The sequence below is a fragment of the Pseudorca crassidens genome, chromosome 17, assembly GCF_039906515.1.
Source record: "Pseudorca crassidens isolate mPseCra1 chromosome 17, mPseCra1.hap1, whole genome shotgun sequence".
Taxonomy (NCBI): domain Eukaryota; kingdom Metazoa; phylum Chordata; class Mammalia; order Artiodactyla; family Delphinidae; genus Pseudorca; species Pseudorca crassidens.
The window spans coordinates 28,137,420-28,162,298 of NC_090312.1; the positions used below are offsets into that span (position 1 = coordinate 28,137,420).

A 24,879-nucleotide genomic window follows, 5' to 3' on the forward strand; every position below is an offset into this window, starting at 1 on the left:
CACGTACGCTAAGCCTAAACCATTGTCGTACCCTAACCTGTACTCTAAACCATCCCCATGCCCCAACACTAACCATAACCCGAACCCTAACCCTTACCCGAAGCCTTACCCTAACCCGTCCCCTAATCACAACCCGTACACTAACACTAACACGTACCCTAACACGTACCCTAACCCTAACCCATTGTCGTACCCTAACATGTACCCTTAACCGTACCCCTTCCCTAACCCTAACCCTAACCCTTACCATAACCCTAACCCTTACCCTAACTCTTACCGTAACCCATACCCTAACCCTAACCCATAGCCCTAACCTAACCTGTACCCTAACCCTAACCCTATTCCTAACCCTAAGCCTATCCCTAACACTAACCTGTAACCTAACCCTTCCCCGTACCCTAACCCTAAAACGTACCCTAACCCTAACACATACCCTAACACATACCCTAATTGTAACCCGTAGCCGTACCCTGTTCTGTACCCTAACCCATATCCAAACCCTACCCCTAACCCTAACCCTTGCCCTAACCATACCGTAATCCTAACCCGTATCCTAATACTAACCCATACCCTAACCCTAACCCATACCCTAACCCCTACCCTTACCCGTACTGTAATCCTAACCCGTACTCTAACACTAATCTGTACCCTAACACATACCCTAACCCTAACCCGTAGCCATACCCTAAAGTGTACCATAATCCTAACCCGTAACCTATCCCAAACCCGTACCCTAACCGGTACCCTAACCCTATCCCGTAGCCATACCTTAACGTGTACCGTAAACCGTAAACTAACCCTAACCCCTACCCTAACCTGTACCCTAACCCGAACCCGTTGCCATACCCTAAACTGTACCCTAACCCTAGTTTGTACCCTTAACCTAACCATAACCCTAAACCATACCCTAACCCGTACCCTAATCCTAACCCATACCCTAACCCTCACCAGTAACTTAACCCGTACCCTAACCCTAAGCCGTAGCCATACCCTATACTGTACCCTAACCCTAAAACGTACCCTAACCTGTACCCTAACCCTTACCCATACCCCCACGCTAACATGCACACTAACCCTAACCCTAACTTGTAGCCATTCCCTAACTAGTACACTAAACTGTACCCTAACCCTAACCCATGCCCTAACCCTCATCCATACCGTATCGCTAAGCCGTACCCTAAACCCAACCTGTACCCTAACCCATACCCTAACCATAACCCGTAGCTATAATGTAACCTGTACCCTAACACGTACCCTAACCCTAACCCATATCCTAACCCTAACCGTAATCTGTACTCTAATCCTAACCTGTACCCTAACCCTAACCTGTACCCTAACCAATGCCCTAACTGAACTCTAAACCCTAATTATCACCCCTAACTTAATTTTTTTTCTTTTGTATTTTAAAAAATATTTTTCTGGGGTTAATACAAATGAGCAGAACAACGAAATAAAACAGAAAGTAACCTGAGTGTCCCTCGAAAAGCTAAGTCTGAAATATTTGGTACTTCTGTTCTATGGACGGCTTTGTAGCCTATAAAATATCTGAGAGCTAATTCTGGTTTTCTACAGGGAGAAACATGGTGTTCCAGATGTAAGGAACACCTGGATAAAATGAGAAAACTACACATTATGCTGGTCGTTTCAGCGAGTGGGAAAGGTTGGCATGTGATAAAATATTATCTTTTTCTTTAATCTTTTAAAATTTCACTTGTTACAAAGAACTTGAATTATAATTGTACTTCAAAAAAGTAACAATGGAAATTTAAAGGAAAAACATATATATTGTGTTTAATTACATTTCATAGAATTGTTATCCCTGAATCATTATTCTGTTAGTACATCAGAATAGAGATTATTTCTTGATATTTAGGTGAGAACTATTTCCTTCTGTTTTTGAGAATAATTCTGTAAACTCATTTCCAGTAATGGCACTCTTCCCCAAATCAAAGGTTTCACAAGGGAGATGCAAGCAAAAAAATCATGAAAACACACAGCAATACAACAGCAACAAAAATTTCTAACTTCCAATAACAGCTCAATTTAGAAGAGGGTTTATAACTTCAGAACAAAAGCATTCCTACTTGACTTTCTAACCAGTCAAAATCTGGGTATTCTACACAAAATCTGTGATGTTAATCCCATAAATCTACCCTTTACTGCTTCTGCCTCCATTAGATTTCCTAAGCCCTAGTGTTTTAATGTACAGGTTACAAAAAAATCCTAATATGATTTATTTATAATGTGTGTGTTCTGTCTTATTCTAGTGTCTAAAGTCTTCTCCATGGCTGGACCCCAAATAATATTCCTTTATGTGCTAAGTGATATCTGAAGAGTGGGAGAGGTTTAGTACATACCCTAACCCTAAAGCATAACCTAATCCTAACCCGTACCCTTACCCTAATCCTAACTCATACCCTAACCCTAACCCGTACCCTGACTGTAACCCTAACCCTAACCCATAGCCATACCCTAAACTGTACCCTAACCCTAACCCGTACCCTAACCCATACCCTAACCCTAACCCGTAGCCATACCCTTACCTGTACCATAGCCCGTACCCTAACCCTAAGCCTAACCCTAACCTGTACCCTAATCCTAACCTGTACCCTAACCCTAACCCTTACCCTAACCCATATCCTAAACCCTAATCCTTACCCCTAACTTAATTTTTTTTTGTATTTAAAAAAATATTTTTCTGGGGTTAAAACAAATTAGCAGAAAAGCAAAATAAAACAGAATGTACCCTCATTGTCCCTCAAAGAGCTAAGTCTAAAATACTTGGTACTTCTGTTCAATGGACTGTTATGTAGCCTATAAAAAGTGTGAGAGCTAAATATGTTTTTCTACAGTGAGAAACATGATGTTCCAGATGTAAGGAACCCCTGGATAAAATGAGAATGCTACACATTATGCTGGTCGTTTCAGGGAGTGGGAAAGGATGGCACGTGGTAAAATATTATCTTTTCCTTTAATCTTTCTAAATTTCACTTGTTACAAAGAATTTGAATTATAATTGTACTTTAAAAAAGTAACAATGGTAATTTAAAAGAAGAAATATACATTGTGTATTTTATTACATTTCATAGAATTATTATCCCTGAATCATAATTCTGTTAGTACACCAGTATAGAGATTATTTCTTAATATTTAGGTGAGAACCATTTCCTTCTGCTTTTGAGAATAATTCTGTAAACTCATTTCCAGTAATGGCACTCTTCCCCAAATCAAAGGCTTAACAAGGGGGATGCAAGAGGAATAATCCTGAACACACAAAGCAATAGAACAGCAACAAAATATTTCTAACATCCTATTACAGCTCAATTTAGAAGAGGGTTTATATATTCAGAACAAAAGCATTCCTCCTTGACTTTCTAAGCTGTTAAAATCTGTGTATTCTACAGAAAATCTGTGATGTTATTCCCATAAAACTACCCTTTACTGCTTCTGCCTCCATTAGATTTCTGAAGCACTAGTGTTTTAATGTACAGGTTAAAATCAAAATCTTAATGAGATTTGTTTATAATGTGTGTATTCTTTGTCTTATCCTAGTGTCTAAAGTCTTCTTCTTGGCTGGATCCCAAATAATATTGCTTTACGTTCTAAGTGATATCTGGAGAGTGAGAGAAGTTTAATAAATATCCTAACCCTAAAGCGTACCCTAACCCGTACCCTAACCCATAGCCGTATGCTAACCTGTCCCCTAAACCATGCCCTAACCCTAACCCTAAACTGTACCCTAACCCTAACCCTAACCTTAAACAATACCCGGACACCTACCCTAATCCTAAACCGGACCCTAACAGTAACCCATACCCTAACCCGTACCCTAACCCTAATCCGTCGCCGTACCCTAACAGGCAGCCTAAACCATACCCGTACCCTCACCCTAACCCTAAATCGTACCCTAATCCTAACACGTACACTAACACTAACCTGTACCCTAACGCGTACTCTAACCCTAACCTGTAGCCATTCCCTAAACTGTAACCTAACTCTAACCCTTACCCTAACCCGAACCCAAACCCTAAGCCATACCCTAAACCGTACCCTAACCCTAACCTGTAGCTGTACCCTAACGTGTACCCTAAACCGTACCCTACCCTAACCCATACCCTAACCCTAACCCATAGCCATACCCAAATCTGTACCCTAACCCTAACCCTAAACCGTACCCTAACTCGTACCCTAATCCTAACCCATACCCGAACACTAACCAGTACCCTAACCCGTACCCTAACCATAAACCGTAGCCATACCCTAAACTGTACCCTAACCATAACCCTAAAACTAACACGTACCCTAAGCCGTACCCTAATCCTAACCCATACCCTCACACTAACATGTACCCTAACATGTATCCTAACCCTAACCCGTACCCTAAACCGTACCCTAACCCATACCCTAATCCTAACCCATACCCTAACACTAACCTGTAACCTAACCCATACCCTACCTCTAGCCCATAGCCATACCCTATACTGTACCCTAACCCTAACCTGTACCCTAACCCTAAACCGTACCCTAACCCATATCCTAACCCTAACCCATACCCCAACCCTAACCCGAAGCCATACCCTAACCTGTACCCTAACACGTACCCTAACCCTAACCTGTACCCTAACCCTAACCGATACCCTAACCCGAACCCGTACCCTAACCCATACCCTAACCCTAACCCATAGCCATACCCTAACCTGTACCCTAACCTGTACCTTAACCCTAAAGCTAACCCAAACCCTAACCCTAACCTGTATCCTAATCCTAACCTGTACCTTAACTCTAACCCGTACCCTAAACCCTAATCCTTACCCCTAACTTAATTTTTTTTTGTACTTTAAAAAAATATTTTTCTGGGGTTAAAACAAATTAGCAGAACAACAAAATAAAACAGAAAGTAACCTGAGTGTCCCTCCAAAATCTAAGTCTGAAATACTTGGTACTTCTGTTCAATGGACTGTTATGTAGCCTATAAAAAGTGTGAGAGCTAAATATGTTTTTCTACAGTGAGAAACATGATGTTCCAGATGTAAGGAACCCCTGGATAAAATGAGAATGCTACACATTATGCTGGTCGTTTCAGGGAGTGGGAAAGGATGGCACGTGGTAAAATATTATCTTTTCCTTTAATCTTTCTAAATTTCACTTGTTACAAAGAAGTTGAATTATAATTGTACTTTTAAAAAGTAACAATGGAAATTTAAAAGAAAAAAATATATACTGTGTTTAATTACATTTCATAGAATTATCCCTGAATCATAATTCTGTTAGTACACCAGTATAGAGATCATTTCTTAATATTTAGGTGAGAACCATTTCCTTCTGTTTTTGAGAATAATTCCGTAAACTCATTTCCAGTAATGGCACTCTTCCCCAAATCAAAGGTTTCACAAGGGAGATGCAAGCAGAATAATCATGAAAACACAAAGCAATACAACAGCAACAAAAAATTTCTAACTTCCAATAACAGCTCAATTTAGAAGAGGGTTTATATCTTCAGAACAAAAGCATTCCTACTTGACTTTATAACCAGTCAAAATCTGTGTATTCTACACAAAATCTGTGATGTTATTCCCATAAAACTACCCTTTACTGCTTCTGCCTCCATTAGATTTCCTAAGCACTAGTGTTTTAAAGTACAGGTTAAAAACAAAATCCTAATGTGATTTATTCATAATGTGTGTGTTCTTTGTCTTATCCTAGTGTCTAAAGTCTTCTCCATAGCTGGACCCCAAATAATATTCCTTTACATGCTAAGTGATATCTGGAGAGTGGGAGAGGTTTAATACATACCCTAACCCTAAAGCGTACCCCAACCCGTACCCTAACCCGTACCCATACCCTAACCCGTGGCCGTATCCTAAACCTTACCCTAACCCTAACCCTAAACCCTTCACCCCTAACCCCTTACCCCTAACCCTAACCCTAACTCCTAACCCCTAACTCCCACCCTAACTCTAAACGTAAACCCTAACCCTAACCCCAGCCCCCAACCCCCGACCCCTGACCCTGACCCTGACCCTCACCTGTAAAAACAAGGTCATCTGACTATAATTCATTCCAGGAATACAACCCTATTGAGGGAGAGAGGAAGTAGCTACTCTAAGCTCTGGATGATAGACCAAAAAGCAGATTTAAAGAAACCTATGTCATTGCTGTTTTCCACTCCAACAGACAGGTATAATGAAGCAAGGAATCCCCCTGGCCCTCCAGGATCTGCCTGGGGGCCTAATCTGGGAAATTCTTATACATCAAAAGATGGCTCTGAGCTGAATTTCTGCAAAACAAGACTATCCCGTGCAAAGAACAATCCAGTAGAGTTTTGTATCCCATCAGCTACAGGAAGAGAATGGCTGCAGGCTACTGAAAGCCAGCAGCATTTACAACTTAACTCCCATGGCCTCCGCAGTGAGATTTTTGTTTGCTTCCCTTTTCTGACTCTCTTCTCAATATATGCACATTTCTTAATATAATGTCATAGTGGAAGCAAAACAGACCTTCAAGTTTTAGACCTCAATTTTAAAACACTTAGAGGTTCTAGGGGTTTTGCTTTTAAATTCAAGTACCACATAATTTAAAAATGGTACAAGTTCTAATTATTCAGTTCCAATACACCAAACACTGGCGAGGTCCCTCTCAGCGGAAGCGCCACCGATTCCACAAGAAAGGGCAACAAGGTGCCCTCCTCCCTTCTCTTCTGCCAGAGTGACCACTATGTGTTTAAATCCACACCCCCTGGCAAGTTTCTAAGGTGAAATTCTGACACCCTTCCCTTTCCCATCCCAGCAGGTGGCCAAGGGCCGGCCTGGGCTGGAGAAGTGCAGTAACCAGGGCTGGGCCAGCTGGCCAGAGTGGGGGTTGGCGGGGTGGCGGGGGGCGGGGGGGAGGGGTCCCAGCAGGTGAAATCACCATGCAGGATAAATCCCTTGGACTTCCCATGGGCCAAGGGCGAGTCTCTCGAGGCACCCGGCCCCTCTCAGGTTCTGCTTGCAGAGACATCGCGGGGGAGGGGCACTTGGCTGCTTAGGAAAACCGCGCACGAGGGAGCTTTACACCTGCAGATGTTCTGTAAAACGGGAGTGGGTAGGCTCGGGCTCGTCCTCAAAGCCTTTACTCCAAAGGCGAGCCCTTCCTGCTGCCGCCAAGTTAGGGAGCTCCGCGACTGTACCGAACAGCTCTGGTGTAATTCGTCGTTCCTTCCTCCACCCACCCCCACCAACCCCTGTCCCCTTACCTGTGGTCCGCGGCCCTCCGCTCCGCGCTCGAATGCCACTGGGGTGCCAGGGACCCACGGGACGGGTCGTTCCCAGCCGCCGCGCGCTGGCTCCTTAGACCCCCGCCGGCTCTCGCGGCGCCGACGGCGAAGAGCCCCGAGGACGCCCCGCGCCAGGTGCACTCTGGCCGGGACGCCCACTTCCGGGAGAGGCGCGCAGACCGCCGCAGCCAATGCCGAACAAAACCCGCCCCTGCGGCGCCACGTCCGCGCGGCACAGCACGATCTCGGCGCTCCGGGCACGGGCGCCGGGGGCCGGGCGTCTCCTCTCCTACGAGCTCGAGAAAGGAAGCGGCGCCCCTGAGAGGCCGCTAGCGATGCCCCGGGGCGCGGGCCCCTGCGGCGCGGAGACCGCTCCAGGCTGGGCTCACCGACACCAACGTCGCCAGGAGGAGCGCTTGGCGGGACTCGGCAAACAACCCAATGTTTTAAATGGAAAAAGGACTTGAAAAGACCCTTCTCCAAATAAGACATACAAATGGTCAACAAGCACATGAAAAGATGTTAGTCATCATTAGTCATGATGAAATGCAAGTTAATACCACAACGCCATACCCCTCCACACACTAAAAGTCCTATAATCAAGAAAGCTAAAAATAACAAGTGTTGGCAAAAATTTAGAGAAATTGATACAGAATTTCCCATAGGGAAAATGAATAAGTTCTGGAGGTGGATGCTGAGAATATTTGTACAACAACGTGAATGTAGTTAATGCCATAGAACTGTATGCTCAAAATGATTTAAATGGTAAATGTTATGTTATATGCGGAGGGGGGGGGGGTTAACATAATTTAGCCACTGCTTTATACCAGACCCCAGAGTCAAAGCTTTTCATCCATTTTCTCACTTTTACTTAACCTCCTAGGATCTTCACACTCCCATTTAGCAGATGAAGCTGAGCCTGAGAGGTTAAACTAAGTGACTTGCCCAAGGCTCACTCGGCCAAGTCTACACTGTTCAATGTTACTGTATTTACTGAGCACCTACTAGAGCACCTACTGAGCAATACCTCCAGCACCTGCTAGAGACATTGTGGGAGGACCAGGGTGAACGGGGGCTGAAAGCCCTGCTCTCAAACACTGAAGTTTCTTGGAGTGGAGGGGATGGCCTGTGTCACACTTGTGGAGCCTTTTATTCCACCCCACCGCACCGCCACAGAGGAGGGAAGCAGCTGGCCTGATACTGAATATTAGCTCAGCTGGGGAGGAGTCCTGGGGCTTTGAAGAAGGCATCTCCTGCCCCACTCTCCACATTGCCCCCTAGAGTCCAGTACGTGGGCACAAGCATCCCTGTGGCGGGGCAGGAGGCACATCTCATGGCACCCCTCTCCTCCCGCCCTGCAGTGGTGACACTGAACCCATACACCCGCCAGAAGTACAACGAACTCTCCTTCTCTGAGGGCACCATTATCTGCATCACCCGCCGCTACTCTGATGGCTGGTGTGAGGGCATTGGCTCAGAGGGGTCTGGATTCTTCCCCGGGAACTATGTGCAGCCCAGCTGCTGACAGCCTGGGATCTCTGGGATGCTGACCCAAGCACCGCCTTGAGTGAGCCTCTTGACTGCCACACCAAAGCCTGCTCCAGTCAAGACTGGACCAGTCCTGCACACCTCCTGGGCTGTGAGCTGTGTCTGTTCCTTCCCCCCATTGCAGTGGGAATGGGTCCTGGTAAAGACAGAGGAGGTACCCAGAGGCCTGCTGGAGACAGGAAAGAACTGGAAGCCAAGGAGTTTGGTGACCTTATCCACAAGGGACCCTTACGCCATGCAAGACAGGGTCTCCAGCTGCAAGTGCCAACTTTGAATAAAATTCTGATGACCTCTTGATGATTGCCCTGCAAGGCTAGCGGGCCGAGGGACTGAAAGGCAACCAACTTTACGGCTCCTGCTAATTGAGCCTCCTCTGCCTGCCCTAAGCAGCAGTATCTCCCATCTCCTCGGTGCTCATGGAGCCCTCCACACTAGACCCCTGTGCCCCTCTGCGAAGGTGGGATTCACCCTGCTCTTTTGCCTGTTGCCTGCTTTGTTAAGTATTCAGTCTTGGTTCCCCAAGCTGGGCACTCCTCCAAGAGTGGGGACCAGGTCCCTCACTTAAGTGGGGCTCTCTGAGAACAGAGATCACCTCGCCCTCATCCTTCAGACTGCAGCGTGAGAGATCTCGCACACCTCTGCGCCTTCACCTCCTTTACAGCTCTGAAACACCAAAAGAGGGAGGTGGGCCTTGGGTTTCCACTGGCTCTGCTTTAAAGCATCATGGCTTTCTGTTCCATACGGGAGGAGGGGGACTCAGAGGGCCCAGTCAGTGGGAGGACTTTGGTTAAGTCCCTGGTTTCTTGCTGCATAGACGAGGCTGGGGTGCAAGGAGACATCTTCTCTTCGGGCTCTGTGAGGTCCCTGGCTGGCCAGACACGAGCCCCGGGACAGTGTGCTACCTCTTTCCACCAGCAGCAGGTGACTGTTCCCTCCAGCTTTTTTTCCTGTGGGGATGCTGACAGGGTGGGGGTTGTGGGCAAGGAGTGTAGTGTAGGGTCACAGCAGGTAAAGCAAGATCTAGACCTGGGACCGTCGGCAAGGAGCGCCACCCCTCTCCGCGGGGAGTCCGGTGCGGGGGAGGTCGGGGGTGGGACATTCTAGGGCCTGGGTCCCCTGGACAGAAGACTGGAGGAGGGAGGCCATGCAGCCCAAGGCAACAGTTAACCGCAACGCGGCGGGACGTGTTCCTTCTCTACCCTGACAGGAAACCCCGTCCTCCCAGCTGGGAGGACAAGTTTTTTGGAAACACTGCTGCCTGCTCAGATATGCGTGCCACCCTGGTGGGGCCAGACTCCGGAATTCGCTTGCAGTGGAACTGAGGGAGGCAGCCGAGCTGGGTTAACTGCACAGATGGGGATAGCTCCCAACTCCCTCCTCCAGTCCCCAAATGGACCAACCTGGGATTCCGGGAAATCCCGGAGGGATATACCAAAACGAAAGGGAAAGGGAGTAATAAAATTAGCTTTCTCTTTCCCGACCCCCACCGCCCCACCCCCACCCTGCCCGGGCCCGGGCAGGCCACGTCCTCAGCACGTCCTCAGCACCTGCTGCAGGTGTAGGCGCACTTCGGTGGAGGTTTCCCAGGGCACCACCCTGGCGCGGAAGGAGCTGGTCTCGGCCTTCTGCGCCTCCTGCATAAGGCGGTGCATGGGGTAGCGGCAGCGCGGGAAGGCCACGTCGCCGCCTGCCAGCAGCCCCATGGGGCAGAAGTCGTTGGCGCCGTCGCTCACGTAGAAAAGTCGCTCGAAGTTCACGCCGTCGTGGGCCCGCTCGCGCAGGTAGTCGCTGAGCACCTTGTGCTTGCACATGTTGTCGGGACAGCGAGCGCAGCTGTGCGCGTGGAAGGGCCGCAGCTCCAGCAGCCCCCAAGGGTCGGGCGCCGACGGGTTGCTGAAGATGCGGCGGAACAGGCCGTGGTGGCCGGCGGCGCGCAGCGCACTCTCCATGTCAAAGGTGTTGGCGTCTGAGATGAGAATAACCTCACAGCAGGCGCCCTGCTAGGCCACAAACTGCAGCAGCTCGTCCATGCCGGACGACAGGGGGATGGCCTCGTAGATGGCGCGCAGGTCCCGCGGCCGCACGCCCTACTCGCCCAGGTACTGGAAGACACGCTGCCTGTACTCGTTGTAGAAGCCCTCGCGCTAGGTGGCACGCAGGTTCTCAGGCAGCCGCTGGCCCGCCGCGGCGCGCGCACGACGGAGTCGTCGCTGTTTTCGTCCACGATAGTCTCGTCAAAGTCGAAGGTCAGGAGGAAGCGCGGCGCGCCCGGCTCAGCCATCCCGCTGTCCTCTACCAGCTTTGTCCTGAGCGATCAAATACTTTTGTGGACACCCAAAAGAGGCCCTCAGAGGAAAGGGGGACAGGACCTCTGAGCTGCTCCTGCAGGGTGGGGAGCTGCGGCTGCAGAGGTCTGTCCCGGCTGAGTTTGGAGTGTAGAGTGGGGAGAGGGCCTAGCTGAGGTATTTGGGCGCAGGATGGAGCAAGGGGTGCTTACAGGAATTGGAGGGGACGCTGTGTCTTATCCATCCCCGGATTTCTGGGCTCCGGCTGTCACGAGTCCCTCCAGTCCAGAGGGTCCGTGAATGATGTGCATCTGGGCCGTTCCCTCCACTTGCCCCCCATCCCCATGTTATGTATTTTTAACCACAATTTTAAAAATGAATGAAGCACTGATAATACATGTTACAACATGGATAAACATTGAAAACATTCTAAGTCAAAGAAGTCATACTGAAAAGGCCACTCATACCACAATCATCTTGTGTGCTTTAAATCCATAGCAGTTTTGAAAATGAGGGGATGGGACTTCCCTGGTGGTCCAGTGATTAAGAATCTGCGCTCCCAATGTAGGGGGCACAGGTTCGATCCTTGGTCGGGGAACTAAAATCCCGCGTGCACAGCATGGACAAAAAATAAAATAAAATAAACGTCATTGGGCTGGTCTGGGTCATAGCATTGTCCTTGAACCCATCAGAGCACCCATAGGATGGAACATGGGATTGGCTAGATGTGGATCGTATGCCCATCTTCAAGGTGGATGGAATGTAGCATCAGCCCTCTGGAACTGTTTGGACTGGAAACAGGTAAGAAGTTCCCAAAGGAAAGCTGAGGTTCTGGACTTTGGCATGAGAACAGAAGCTGGCTTGGGGAAAGCGGCACATTCCACATCACTGACAGCCCACTGCACAGCTGTGGGGTCTGAAGGCCAAGAAAGGAAGTGGTTGATTTAGGGTCAGGAGCTGCAGCCACCCACCCAGTGCTCTTGCTCCCACAACAGCAAGAACCTCTTCCTCTTGCAAAAGGCACAGCCCTCATTGATGTCTCTGGTGGTGGGAGCCCAGGAGTCACACCTGCCCCCTGGCCACATTACTCACCCATCCCCCAAGAACAATATTGCTCATTTATCCAGTGTCCTCCCTCTTTTACAAAGAGCAGAGACTAAATGCTATGGTGGTTAGGAAATTCTTGCTCAATGAAGCAGTGGAAGGCTCAAGGATTATTCCATATCATAGAATCCATAATTGACAGCTTTCAGAGCCCACATGGGTGCACATGGCTCTCCAAGACCATGCAGCCTCAGTGTGCAACTGTCCATTGGGTGGCCCAGTTGCTCCCGTATCTTTGACACTTAATGAGTATGAAAATCAAAAGTTTGTTACAGCTGGAAGCCCAAAGGATTGCAAGGCCATGGTCTGCTGTATGGTTGTTGTGTCAGGGACACACTCAAATATTTAGACGGTTATTACCTCGCTTGGCAGGCTATGAGCCTGTGAGGGGGAGGCCCTTTTCTCAACCACATGGATGTTAGTAACTGAAACATCCCAAAGGGCTGTCTGTGCTGCCCAGGTAGCTGTTCAATTGCCCAGAAGCATGGTCAACTCAGTAATTGGCCACAGAGGCTTGACAGGGACCAGACTGGCCTGAGCTGGAGGACCACAGATGACTGCCTGGATGGTCAGAGGTCAAGGGCTGTCCTGAGACTTGATGTCTATTGATGCCCACTCAGATGGGACAAAGGATGCCTGCAGTCCCAGGAGGGCCTCACCAGCCCTCAGGAGGCAGCACCTGGGGGCTGGAAGGTCGCTGCACCAAGTTCTGTATAAATTCATAACATGACCATGGAATGACCTCAGTCAGGCCTGTGCTGGACCAGGGCTGCCCAGGCCAAGTGGGGCCAGCACTACTCTTTCCAGTTCAGATGGTAGGAGGAAACCCTGTGGACTTCTGAGGCCCTAACAACTGTTGACTGAGGTTGAGTTGGATCTGAAACAGTCAGTGACCAGAGCAGACATTTCATTCTTCTGCTATTAGGTTCCAGGATGGGAGGTAGATAACCAGCGGTCCAGGTGAAGCCCACACTCATGAGTGACCCAGGGCAAGTCCTGTCCATCCTAGAGGACTCAGAGATGTGGGGTTAGGGGGGTCATGGGCCAGTTATGCTTAACACTAACCCACTAACCCTAATGCCCAAATCTCTACTGTTAACTCCCTAACCCTAACCTCCTCATCTGTAAACCGAAACCCTAATACTCCTAACCCCTAGCCCCTAGATACTCAACCTTGACCTGTAAACTCCTAACCCTTACCCTGACCCTGACTCAGACCATCTAACCTAACCCTCTAACCCTGACCCTCTAGCCTGCATCCTTTAACTCTAATCCCTCAAAACCTCATCCTCTTTTTTTTATTATTATTATTTGGTTGCACCTGGTCTTAGTTTGCAGCAGGCAGGCTCCTAAGATGTGGCTCCAGGGCTCCTTAGTCATGGCTTGTGGGCTCCTTAGTTGCAGCTTGCCAACTCCTTAGTTGTGGTATGCGGGGTCCCTAGTTGTGGCATGCGAACTCTTAGTTGCGGCATGAATGTGGGATCTAGGGCCCTGACCAGAGATCAGACCCAGGCCCCCTGCACTGGAAGCACAGAGTTCTATCCACTGCGCCACCAGGGAAGCCCCTCATCCTCTTAATGTACCCTTTAATTCTGTCCCTGATCCTCTATCCCTGACCCTGACCCTACATTCTAACCCTGAGCCCTGAGCCTGAATTTCTATCCTTACTCCTGACCCTCTAACTCTGAACCTTACTCTACTCCCTAACCCTAACCTCTGAGCCTGACCATGATCCTACACCACCCTTAACCCTAATCCAAATATAGGCCCATATCAGAACAGACTAAAAATTTGAACCCTACTCCAATCCCTTTTCCCAGTGTAATTAGAACCACAATTTTCATTGTTGTCTGAAACCTAAGCCTGTTCAATTATGCCTTTTCTAAATGAACTCGAATGTACAGTAAACTAAACAAAACCTTAATTATTATACCCACATAATCCTACACTGTTAGTGGTTATATAGACAAATCCTTTGCCTGTAACCTAACCCTAACCTCTAATTCCTAACCCCAACTCTAACTTACACCCCAACCTCAACCCCAAACCTAACTCTAACCTCTAACCACTAACCCACCCAACACAGCCACCCCAAACCTCAGCCAATGCCTGCTCAACTCCCAAACTATATTCCTAACCCTAAAACACAACCACATCCCCCGTGAGTCCTTATCCTGGCTCCTCCAGCCACAAGCCTACCCTGATCCTCACCATGAAGATGGGTCTAATCCACCCTTGCATCCTATCAGTCGCAGAGCAAGTTGAAGAGGTTCTCACCTTCTTCTGAGCCCTGTGCACTCTGCCCCCGTGCCCCATACCCACAGAGATGGTTCATCCGCCTGGATCCGCACCCCTTGCATATATCACCCAGCAGCATGGTGGGGTTTTGTTTTTGATGTTTTGCTAAGTTTTATTTTAATCCAAGGACTTTGCTTCATACAAAATGTAATTGTAGAAACAATAGCAGAATCCAAAGTTTGGCTGATAAATATTACTCAGGCAGCAAACTAGTCAATCACAGAATTTTTTTTTAAAGCAAGTCCCAGTTGTGTTGCATAGTTGGGACTTCCCTTTTTGTTTTTGTTTTTTTTAAACACTGTTCTTAAATATAAAGTTTTGCAACAAACCCTTGATTTATATCAAATATAATTAAAAATTAACAAATGAATACATTTTATCAAAAAGTATGAAGATGTACATGTCATGCACATACTTGAATATATGTACATATGTATATATTTTACATGCACACATAACTTATTCAAACTACAGCCACTGCTTGACTGGTTCCAGATGCAGACAACTGGTTGATGCACTTCAAATCTGGCAACTCACTGTGAGATTTTGGGGGAAACGTGACAGCTGAGAAGAGACAGTACAGAAACAAAAACGCAGAGTCGGGAAAACAAGACAGTATATCCCCCGCTCTCTGTAATTTTCACCAATTCCAGTGTCTAGAAGAATCCAGACAAGCCAGCATGGCTGTGTGGGTCCGGAAAAGTGGATTCTCTGCCCAACATGGCCTGGGGAAGCAGCTGTGGTTCTGCACAGAATGAATACACTCAAAATAATATGGGCTGGGGGACCAGAGACAAAACATCAGTACCAAAATACACATCCTTCTGCTCTGCAACAGGAGCCAGGGATGACATGCACAGTCCAAGATTCCGATTTTAATTATATCTTATTTGAGTAAAATACTCTGTTATTTTAAAGTTTCAGAGTGTTTTGCCTTCGAGTAAGGAAATTCTATAAAATGGTTTGGTCACAATCATGCTCAAACCCTAGAACAGGTGGCGGTCTTGTGTGTTTTATTTCTAATATTAAACGTGTGTCTTGTTGCATAGCCCTATGGGTTAACGGCATCCACTTATGGGGACACACAGACACGCACACACACACATCACACTCCAAGTTTCTTTAGGAGAATCATGGGGTAAAAGCCAATGGGAACATTCAAATGATCCAGCAAAGAGATCATCTCACATTTCAAAATATGGAGGACACACCAGAATCTACTCATCTAAATGCTCCTTTTGTTCACAAAACAAAGTGTTTTATGCACCACATCCTAACAGTGGTCTTTCTCTTTTGAATGTGGCCTTGAAGCAACACTTTGTTTGGCTGCCTGCTTTCCCACCTCTTGTGCCAGAAAGAGTGTGGGCTCAGATGCCCAGCTCAGCAGCTGCAGCTGAGCTGCTCCTTCCTCCGAACTCCGGCCTCATTTCCATTTGGTTCCCAGCTGCCCTCACCTACTCAGATGCAGGCACTCCTCCTGCCCCCACCCCATCCAATCTCCCCCACTTCCCCCCAGCCTCTCCCTGATGAGTCTTCTGTGAAAAGAAATTTGCACAACTACAGAGATTGCGCCCTGCCTCTCAGGCACCCCGTCCCTGAGAATCGGGTGTAGAAAGACTGACCGGCCCACGCGGGCCATGCTACACATGCCCTGCAGCCTCTACTGGTTCGAGGAAAAAGGGCAAACGGCCACTTCATTCCAACTACGACGGACCTACTGGATGTTTTCTGCATGTTCTCAATTACATCCGCTTTCTACTCAGTTGCTGTTTGGAATAGTTTCCACAAAGCCCACTCGCAGTTCACACAGGTCTCCCATCCCGCCCCCGGGAGCCTGCGCGAGGCGCTAGGAGGTCAGGCACTTGGTCGAGAGCCACGGGAGCCGGGGTGGTCTGGTTGGCCGCCTGGACTGGACACAGAGCATCTCCTCGAGCAAGCCGAGAACACGCATCCTGAGAGGCTGAGATCCTCCTATAGGTTTGATGTTTTACAGTCATGTTAACATTCCCTTCCCCGTTATTCTGTTCTTTTTATTTTTATTTTCTGATCAAGTATATAGAGTCAACAAACGAGTGAAGGGTGTCGTGAATAAAAATCAAAACCAACAGCAAGAACGTTGTCCAGATTTGGTCCCTGTCAGGGCTGACTGTGTCTGGGAGAGGACAGAGCATCGGCGTGTGTTTCTAGTGCCTATTTGCCATTTTAGGTACGAAGGGCGCCACCGGATTGTTGGTGTGCGGGGGCTGACGAGACCTGCTCAGTTTACCACCGACTCTGTCCTGAGGTCTCGCCCGCTCCTCTGCACCACACGTTTGGATGAAGGATGATCCGCACAAGATTCAGACCTCCTGCAAAACGTTCCCAGCACACACCTCGGTTGTGGGTCCTTCACTCAGTGCCGCTCAGCACACACAGCCGCGTCCTGTGTAGGCTCTGAGCTGTGAGACCCAGGGAGGCAGCGCGAGAGAGGTAGAGGGGGAGCCACATCCCTCTACAAACCGCTCCACCCAGCGTGAGGGAGGAGACACAGGGGCGAGGCTCTCCTCCCGGGGCTGCTGCCCCCGCCTCAGCGCCCGAGCGCCCCCGGAGCCCAGCGCGGATGATAAAACTCATCACCTGGGACGCGCCCGCCGGTCGCGGTGCGGCTAGCACCAGTGGTCTTGGTCGGGGTGGTGGTAGCTGTGCCGCCCCGGCCGCTCCCGCCAGAGCTGAGCCCCAGAGTGCAGTGGTAGCCGTTGGGCACCCGGCAGAGGGGGTGGGACTGGGAGGTCAGGGAGGACACATAGGAAGTCCGGGAGAAGCGGCCCGAGTTGGTGGCCACGGCCTCCTCGAAGGTAAGCGTGTCCTCAGGCTGGGTGTGGGCAGCAGCCTCGCTGTCCAGACGCCGCCCCAGGTACGGGTCGGAGCCAATCCGAGTGCTGGGGGCCAGGGCCTGGCTGAGGGGGGTCTCTCTGGAGCAGCGCGTTGTGTTCTGAAAGGCCACGGCTAAGCCGGCCTGGGGAGAAGGCAGGGAGGCTGGTATAAGCCCCAGCAAAGTGGACGGGCGAGGAGTTGGCCGTCTTATAGGCGATGCTGGGACGGGGGGTCAGCAGGGTCTGGGGCAGCTGCCTCCGCCCGCCGCGGCCACGGGTGCTAGCACCAGATGTTGGCAGCAGGGGGCTCCCGTTCGCTGAAGCACTGCCTTGCAGGAAACGGGAACACAGCAAACCCCAGTCAAAGGACAGGGAGACCAGAGCACAGCACAGGGAGAGCTACGGCGGGGGGCGGGGGCGGGCAGCTGGGATGGACCCGGGGCGGCCCCAGGAGGGTGGGATGGCAGTCTGGGGATGGTGGTGACAGCAAGGGATAGGCACAGGGCCAGGGACCAGGAGACCACAGCCCAGCCCACCTCTGTCAGAAGGAAAGCAAAGAAGGGATTGGACAGCGGGAGGGCCAGGGCTCCGCCCGGCGGGACGGACGGGCCCGGGAAGCAAGGAGCGCAGGCTTGGGCCTAGGAACAAGGACGGGAAGGGGCTACCTCCCGGACCCCAGCGAGCGCGGGCGAGGCGGTGTCCTGAGGCCCACGTACCTGTCTCGGGGGTCCTGGCTCCTGCCCAGCGGCTGGCGACGGCGGGGGGTGACTGCTGAGGGGGGGAGCTGGGGCTGTGGAGGCTCACGGCCCCCAAAGCGGTCGCAGGAGTAGAAGCGCTGCTTCTCGGAGGAGGAGGAGGGCTGCCTTCGCTCCTGGGACCGGCCCCGCTCCTGCCTGCGCTCCCACCGGCAGCCTGCTGGCCCGTCCCCCCGGGGGCGGCCCTGGCCCCGCGGCGCTGTTAGGTGCTGGCGCGGGGGAGAGGAGAAGTCAGCACAGCCAAGCCGGCAGCGAGACAGACCCCACCCCGGCCTGGCCCCCCAGTGCCAGCAGAGGGTCCCAGGGAAGAGCTGGGGGGTGCTCCTGCCTGGTCTCAGGCTCAGGGCTGGCTGTGGGGTTGTGAGGTGCAGAAAGGAAGAGGGTTCCCATGTGCTCTTGAACCCCCAACTCGAGCCACCGCCCCTCGACAGACCTCTCACACGCACTGCCATCTGTGTCTGTGGACAGGCTGGGCCCCTTCTCCAGGGACCTCAGCTTCCTGTCCCTGCGGCGATAGCAGCGGTGGTGATGGTGGGGGGCGGCCTGGCTGGCCGGAGCGTGGTCCAGGGCGGCGTTGCAGAGACGAGCCACGGGGGTGGGGCGCTGGGGCGCCAGAGTGGAGATGGAGCGCTTCATGGGGCTGGCGTCTGGGGTCGGCTGCAGGTGGGGACACGGGTGGGCGCACGGCCTGAAGAGTGGGGTCCAGGGAGGCCCAGGGCGGTGGGGAAGCCACCATGACACGGGGGCTGGGCAGACCACAGGACTCGTCCCATGGGGAAGAATGGGCCTGGGACTCTATCCCTGAAGTTGGGGCATCTCCCCAGACTAGGGAGGCTGTGCCCCAGGGAGCTGGGGGGCAGGAGGGAGCATGGCACCCCGGAGGGCCTTGCCTGAGGTCTGGCAGGGTCCCTGGGGAGGCCCACTGCGGGGCTGGGGTTCAGGGACCACCAAGCCCTTCCCTCTCCCTGGACTGCTCTTGCCCACCCGAGACCCACCGCTTCTTCAGAAGCACTCTTTGCACAAAATGCTGTTTGTGTGCCTGTCTGTCTCTCCCAGGCCGGGCAGGGCCCAGGAGGCCTCTTGGCCTCAGCATCCCTACAGGACACGGAGGGTGCCAGGAAGAGGGAGGCTATTGGCCTGGCTGGAAGGATCCTGGGTGGGGCCCAGAGCTGCCCTGGCAGCCATGGTGAGAGCACTGTGCCAGCCCTTCCGTCCATCCAGCACCGTGAGGCTGCTCCCCCAGGGCTGAAAGCACAACCCACGGAAATGGGCTCACCCAGAGCCACTGCTCGGGCTCAAGCGTCAAGGAGGGAGAAGAGGCGCCAGCATGGCACCGAAGGGACGTGGCCAGGCCAGGAGGGCACCAGGCGCAGTGGGCAGAGACGGGGGAGTGAGGGGTTGGAAGAGGAATGCTCAACCCAGGGGCTGAGCCTGGGAAACAGTGCTGCAGCCCCCTGGCCAGGGGCTTCCTGCCAGGTGGTCAAGCGAGTCCCAGAGAAAGAACGTCCAGTGTCCAGAGAGGGAGCAGGGTCACCCCCAGGGCCTCCGAGAGGACATGAGGGAAAAGGGTGGCTTGAGGAGGCCCTGTGTGTGATTTCTGGGGGAGTGAAGAGCTGGAATGGGAGAGGCGTGTCCCAGAAACAGGGAAGGGCTGGGTCAGTGACACGAGGCAGTGGGGACTCTTCCTGGCCTGGCCACACCTCTCGAGGCCAGCATCGTGTTCTGAGGGTTCCAAACAGGGCCGGTGGTGTCCAGGCTACAGTGCATTCAGGGAGGCTCCACCCCAGCAAAGCCCGCGTGTGGGACACAAGCTCCCCCATGCCAAGTCTCCTCACCCCCAACCCCCCTCCCATGACCCCAACCCTCCCAGACCACCCACCTGAGTCTCCGCTGCCAGGTAGGGCATGGAGGCCACTAGGCCCTGGCTCTCCAGCCCGGGTTGGGGCTCCCCGTCAGAGCCTCTCAGGGCCATGCTCTGCATCTGGACAACCACAGCCTGGGGGGACAGCAGCCCCCCAGTCACACCCTCCCCCATCCCACTTTCACCTTCTCTCCCATGCCAGCCTCCCCCAATCCTGCTCTCGCCCTCACCCTCCCACTCTCAGCCCACCCCCCACTCGGCCCCCAGCCCTGGGAGCCCTCACCGGTTTTCCTGTCTGCACCACTGGGATCTCCGTGAAGTGGCCACGCTCCAGGGGCGTCGTCACCTCGCAGGGCACCTCCTGGGTCCTCTGAGTGCCCAGGAAACCAACTCCTTGATGCCACCCTCTTGGGTATGTGTGTGGAGGAGAGAGGATTGTCCTGTGGGCCTGGAGGTCCATGGGCCACAGAACCTGGCTCCCACCTGCCAGAAACCTCCACCCCGACCCTGTTCTGGGCTGGAAGGAGGCCCCTTGAATGTGGCCACTCTCCAGTTGAGGTACAGCAATGGTCGTGCCCACTCAGAGTTGATGGGCAGAGAGGGGACCCTAGTCTGGGGACATCTGGCCTAGACAGGGGCTCACATGTGCGGTGGGACAAGGCCACACACATGCACACGGGTGAGGCACCCAGCCTGCGCGGCTGCTCCATCAGCCCTGATGGCCCACGGCTACTCACCAGCCCCCCTGACCCCAGCCACGGAGGCCTTCCTGCCCTGAGGTCTAGGCACAAGTGTCACCTTTGGTGAGACCACTTTTGGAGGCCTTCCCCACCACATGCAACCTAACCGCCTGCCCTCTCCTTGTCAGTGTTTGTCTTTGTTATCGTGTCACCCAAGGGGCACCAAAACAGCCCAGCATTTGCCTGTGTTTCTGCTCGTTCTCGTGTACAATGAGGCATCACATACATTCTCCATCACCCAGGTTGAGTGGCAACAATCACACTGAGCTCAGAGGTGAAGCCGGATGGCCTAAGCTGGCCACGCTGATGACCAGACCCACCATCACTGGGGTTTCTGAGAACATCCTTCATCTTCTCAAGTTGCAAGCATCTCCCCTGCACTGTGCTGTCTGGAGCTGCTCTAGCCTCAGGAAAGGCTGACCCTGAGAGGAAGCATGGCCAGGAGGACGGATGTTGACCCCAAGGCCTGGTCACCTCTGAGGTCACATCATGCCGAGGCCGGGTGGGCACTTACACCAGCCATCAGAAGGCTCAGTAAATGCCCCCACTGCCTGGCCCCAGTAGATTGGGCCCTCTCTCACATGCAACAAAAAAGGGTGGTAACTGATTTGTGTAGAAATTATAACCCTGGAAATAAGCGACGTTCATTTTCCTGAACCAAAAGCCTGGCTCAGATCAGTCCACAAAGACACCTCCCCACCCCATCTCCTCCAACACACACATGGACACTCAGAATCCACTGTTTAACTTTAAATGCACAAATGGGATCATAATCAGCATGGAGAAAGGAGAGTGTGGGAACACGGGGGCTCCCAGGCGCCGGGAGGCCAGCCCTCAGGGCCTGCACGCACTCAAGAGTGCGGTTTTCGCACGGGAGCGTTACCAGTTGTGCTTAGGTTCTCCCGGTGTCCTGTGGCCTCTCCACCTCTGGACTTGTGCCGTCACAGTGTCAACTCCTGTCCCATGAGCTCGGGCTAGGGAGGTGACTTGCTTTGGCCAATGGGGCACAAAGAGAGGCCTGAACGCCTGCACCCTAACCCTTCCCCTCGGGCTGTTCTCCGGCCTCCCCACACGACAAGCCCGGACACAGGAGGTGAGAATATGCTGTCCTGGGCCCACCGGTCCCACAGGAGCTGGCCCGGGCCCAGGCCCAGGCCCAAAGCACTGCCAAAGCACTTAGGGCTGGCTGCCCAAGTATGGCAGCTATCTGATCCACAGTCCATGACCCAAAACCAGGCTTCAAAAAGAGTGTCCAGAACATGCACAGGAGAGAAAGAAACCGGGAGCCCTAGCCATGCTTGCTGCCTGGCCTTGTGGTTCTCCAGGATGGCAAGTGGTTGCGAGGCCCACCCTCAGCCCCTGCCGGTGAGACAGAGCGCACGTTCCTGCTTTGGGCTCAACCAATGAGTTGCTTTGGCCAACGGGATGTTAGCAGATGTGAGACACGCCCCTCTAACTGGGGGAGGTGGCTGAGAGGGTTCTGCCCTCCAGTGCGGCTCAGCCTGGCACCAGCTACCACCCCTCAGAGTGCCACAGGGATGCCTATTCTGGATCACTTGGTTTTGGGGTTGTTACCAAGAGTTACGTGATAGGGAAAGACCTTGCTAATTTGTCTACAAAACAGACATCAATATCAAAATGGAGATCTGAGAGGGAAAGTGTCTTAAAGGAAGATGAGAACACTAACAGGCCGTTAACAAAAAGCGGTGAGAAGCTGAGGTGGAAACAGATACCTTCTTAATGGTCTGCAGGCACCGAAGGCCAGCGAGGAAGCAGGGGGGAGCCCTCACCTGAGAGAGAAACAGGCTCCCACAGTGGGAGGCATGGGATGGAATAACAGACTGTCTAAATCAGGTGACCCCAGTGCCGTCAGAGCACCTGTCTACTGTTACAGGAATTAGCCTCAGATGCACCACACAACCGGCTCCGGCGGCAGACTGGACCAGCTGGACCCACCGCGAAGCGTCTGGGTGGAGGTGGGTGTGGCTGGGTGGCGGTGAGACCCGAGGGCTCCCTGTCCTGGGGCACTGCCCACGGGAGCCCTGGGGGGACCCCTGCCCTCCTCCTGCCAAGGCCCCACGCCCTGCCCGGTGGTACTCACAACTGCCCCGCCATTGCTGAGGGAGGCGGAGCTCTTCTGCCGAAGGAAAACCCAGGCTCTGCGGAGCACGGCCGGCTGCGTCTGCTCCAGCGTGGCCTTCAGAGGGTGGAACAGGGACCCGGGGCCCATCTGCAGAAGGGGCGCCAGGAGGAGGGTCTCTGAGGCCGGGGACGCCCCATGGATCCTGGGCACCGAGGTGCTCGGCCACCTGTCTGGAACCCCCAGGGCAGGATGGGGATCCCTGGGCCTGCCCTTTGCCCATCAGAAGCCCATTCCCAGTCTGGCCTGTAAGTGACTTCAGGACAGTCATTTCATTTGTTGGAGCCTCAGTTTCCCTTCCTACACAATTTGGGGACTGGATCTGATTACAAATGGCAACAAGATTTCATCTCATTATCAACTTGGATTGATTGGTAGAGGCTGCCAGAGTCCCAGGTTGAGCAGAATTTGGAGGAGATTTCAGGGCTGGAGTGTGGACAGCAGACACTTCGCACCCTGGGGGTGAATGTCCTGAGTGCTGGACATAGGACAATTTTATAGATGAGAGTATACACACGGTCACCAAAGGTTTTGGCTGTGTGGTGAAGTCATCATCTTTGAAGGATGACCTCTGGAAGAAAGTCCTCCAAACTATCCCAGCCAGAGGCATGAGTGGGACACATCATGACCCTGGGCAGTCGGTTTGAACCTCTTTGGGCCCTGCCTGTGTGCACCTCCTACTAACGGAAGCACAGGCTATATGGGGTTTCTGACTCTGTGAGCCAGAGAGGTGGCCGCAAGAACCTCTCATCTTCCTTTTCCCACTGCACCTTCTTCAAGAAGGGGCTGGGTCCCCTCTGCTGCCAAACAGTGGAAGGTGGCAGAGTCTCGGGGTTATTTCCTGGAACTCCTGGAACCTGGTACTTGGGACAGGCCTCCAGGAGCTTGGTGAATCTGGTCTCTGGTGGTTTTGTTCTGTTTATAGAAGTCGAATATCATGAGAGCTGCGTACACTTTCCCCACTGTCATCTCATTGGCTGGAGAGCACGGCAGGCAAGGGAGGGAATACAAGAGAAAGGGGACATGCAGGGTGAGCTGGGGTGAGGAGCCAGCACCCACCATGAGGACTCCTGGACCCACGGGCAGGACCGTGGGGCTTGGCCCACCTGGAGCTCCACTGACTCTTTCCTAGGCCCCGCTGGGCTCCACCCAACACAGCACAGCTCAGTTTAACCCCAGACACCTCATCCTTCTGCCAGCTCCAACTGTAGGCATCTCCCTACCTTTTCTCTGGATTTTCTGAAGGGAATTCCCTACACTAGGAGTGTGGGTGACTCTGCCCAATGGAATACGGCCCAGACATCTCCTCCCACAGCCCCTGGCACCCACCTTGGAGACGAGTGCTCTGGGCTATCAAGGACGTGAGCTCTCCTCTCTAAGGTGACTCAACAATTGCCCTCACCCAGGACTCCCTGCTCTGCCTCTGGGTGCGACAGAAGAGGGGTGGACAGGGGGAGTTTCTCACCCTACTTACGTTTATGGGGTGGCACCAGTAAATCCAGGGTCTTCTGGGGCAAATTGGCCCACACAGAGGAAATGCCCTTCCTCAACTCTGCGTCACACTGATGCTACTTTGTGCCAGCTGGGGCAGGATAAGGGTGGAAAGGGAGAAGAGATGTTAGGAGCCATCCCACAGCCCCCTTGGAGGAACAGGCAGAGCTGGGGTGGGCGGGGAGAGACCCCATGCTGGAGGAAAGGTGCACGGGGGAGAAACACTGCCTTGGAGGCTGGTCACACAGCTCCCCACCAGAACCTGTCTAAAGAGGTGTGGGAGCTGACCCGCCCAGTGGCGAGGGTGCAAGGGCGTGTAGGCGTGGGTGGCGATGGGATTGGGAAGGGACATGGCAGTGTTCCAACCATTCACCAATCATTCCATAAAAGTTACTGAGCGCCCACCGAACACTAGGTGTTGTTCTAGGTGATGGAACAAAATCAAAAGAAACTGCCCATGTGGAGTTACATGATTTTAATCTACAATAAAGTAGCAGTAAGTTAAAAATCCAGTATGTTGGATACAGGAAAAACCAAGAGGGGAGGGACA

At 52.4% G+C, this 24,879-nt stretch overlaps 2 pseudogenes; both read right to left on the bottom strand.

Annotated features, from left to right (window-relative positions):
- Positions 1-10,332: 10,332 nt before the first annotated feature.
- Positions 10,333-11,293, bottom strand: LOC137210510 (phosphoethanolamine/phosphocholine phosphatase-like; annotated as a pseudogene).
- Positions 11,294-16,008: 4,715 nt separating this feature from the next.
- The window catches only part of LOC137210721 (voltage-dependent N-type calcium channel subunit alpha-1B-like), a 154,272-nt pseudogene continuing 145,401 nt past the window's right edge, over positions 16,009-24,879 (bottom strand).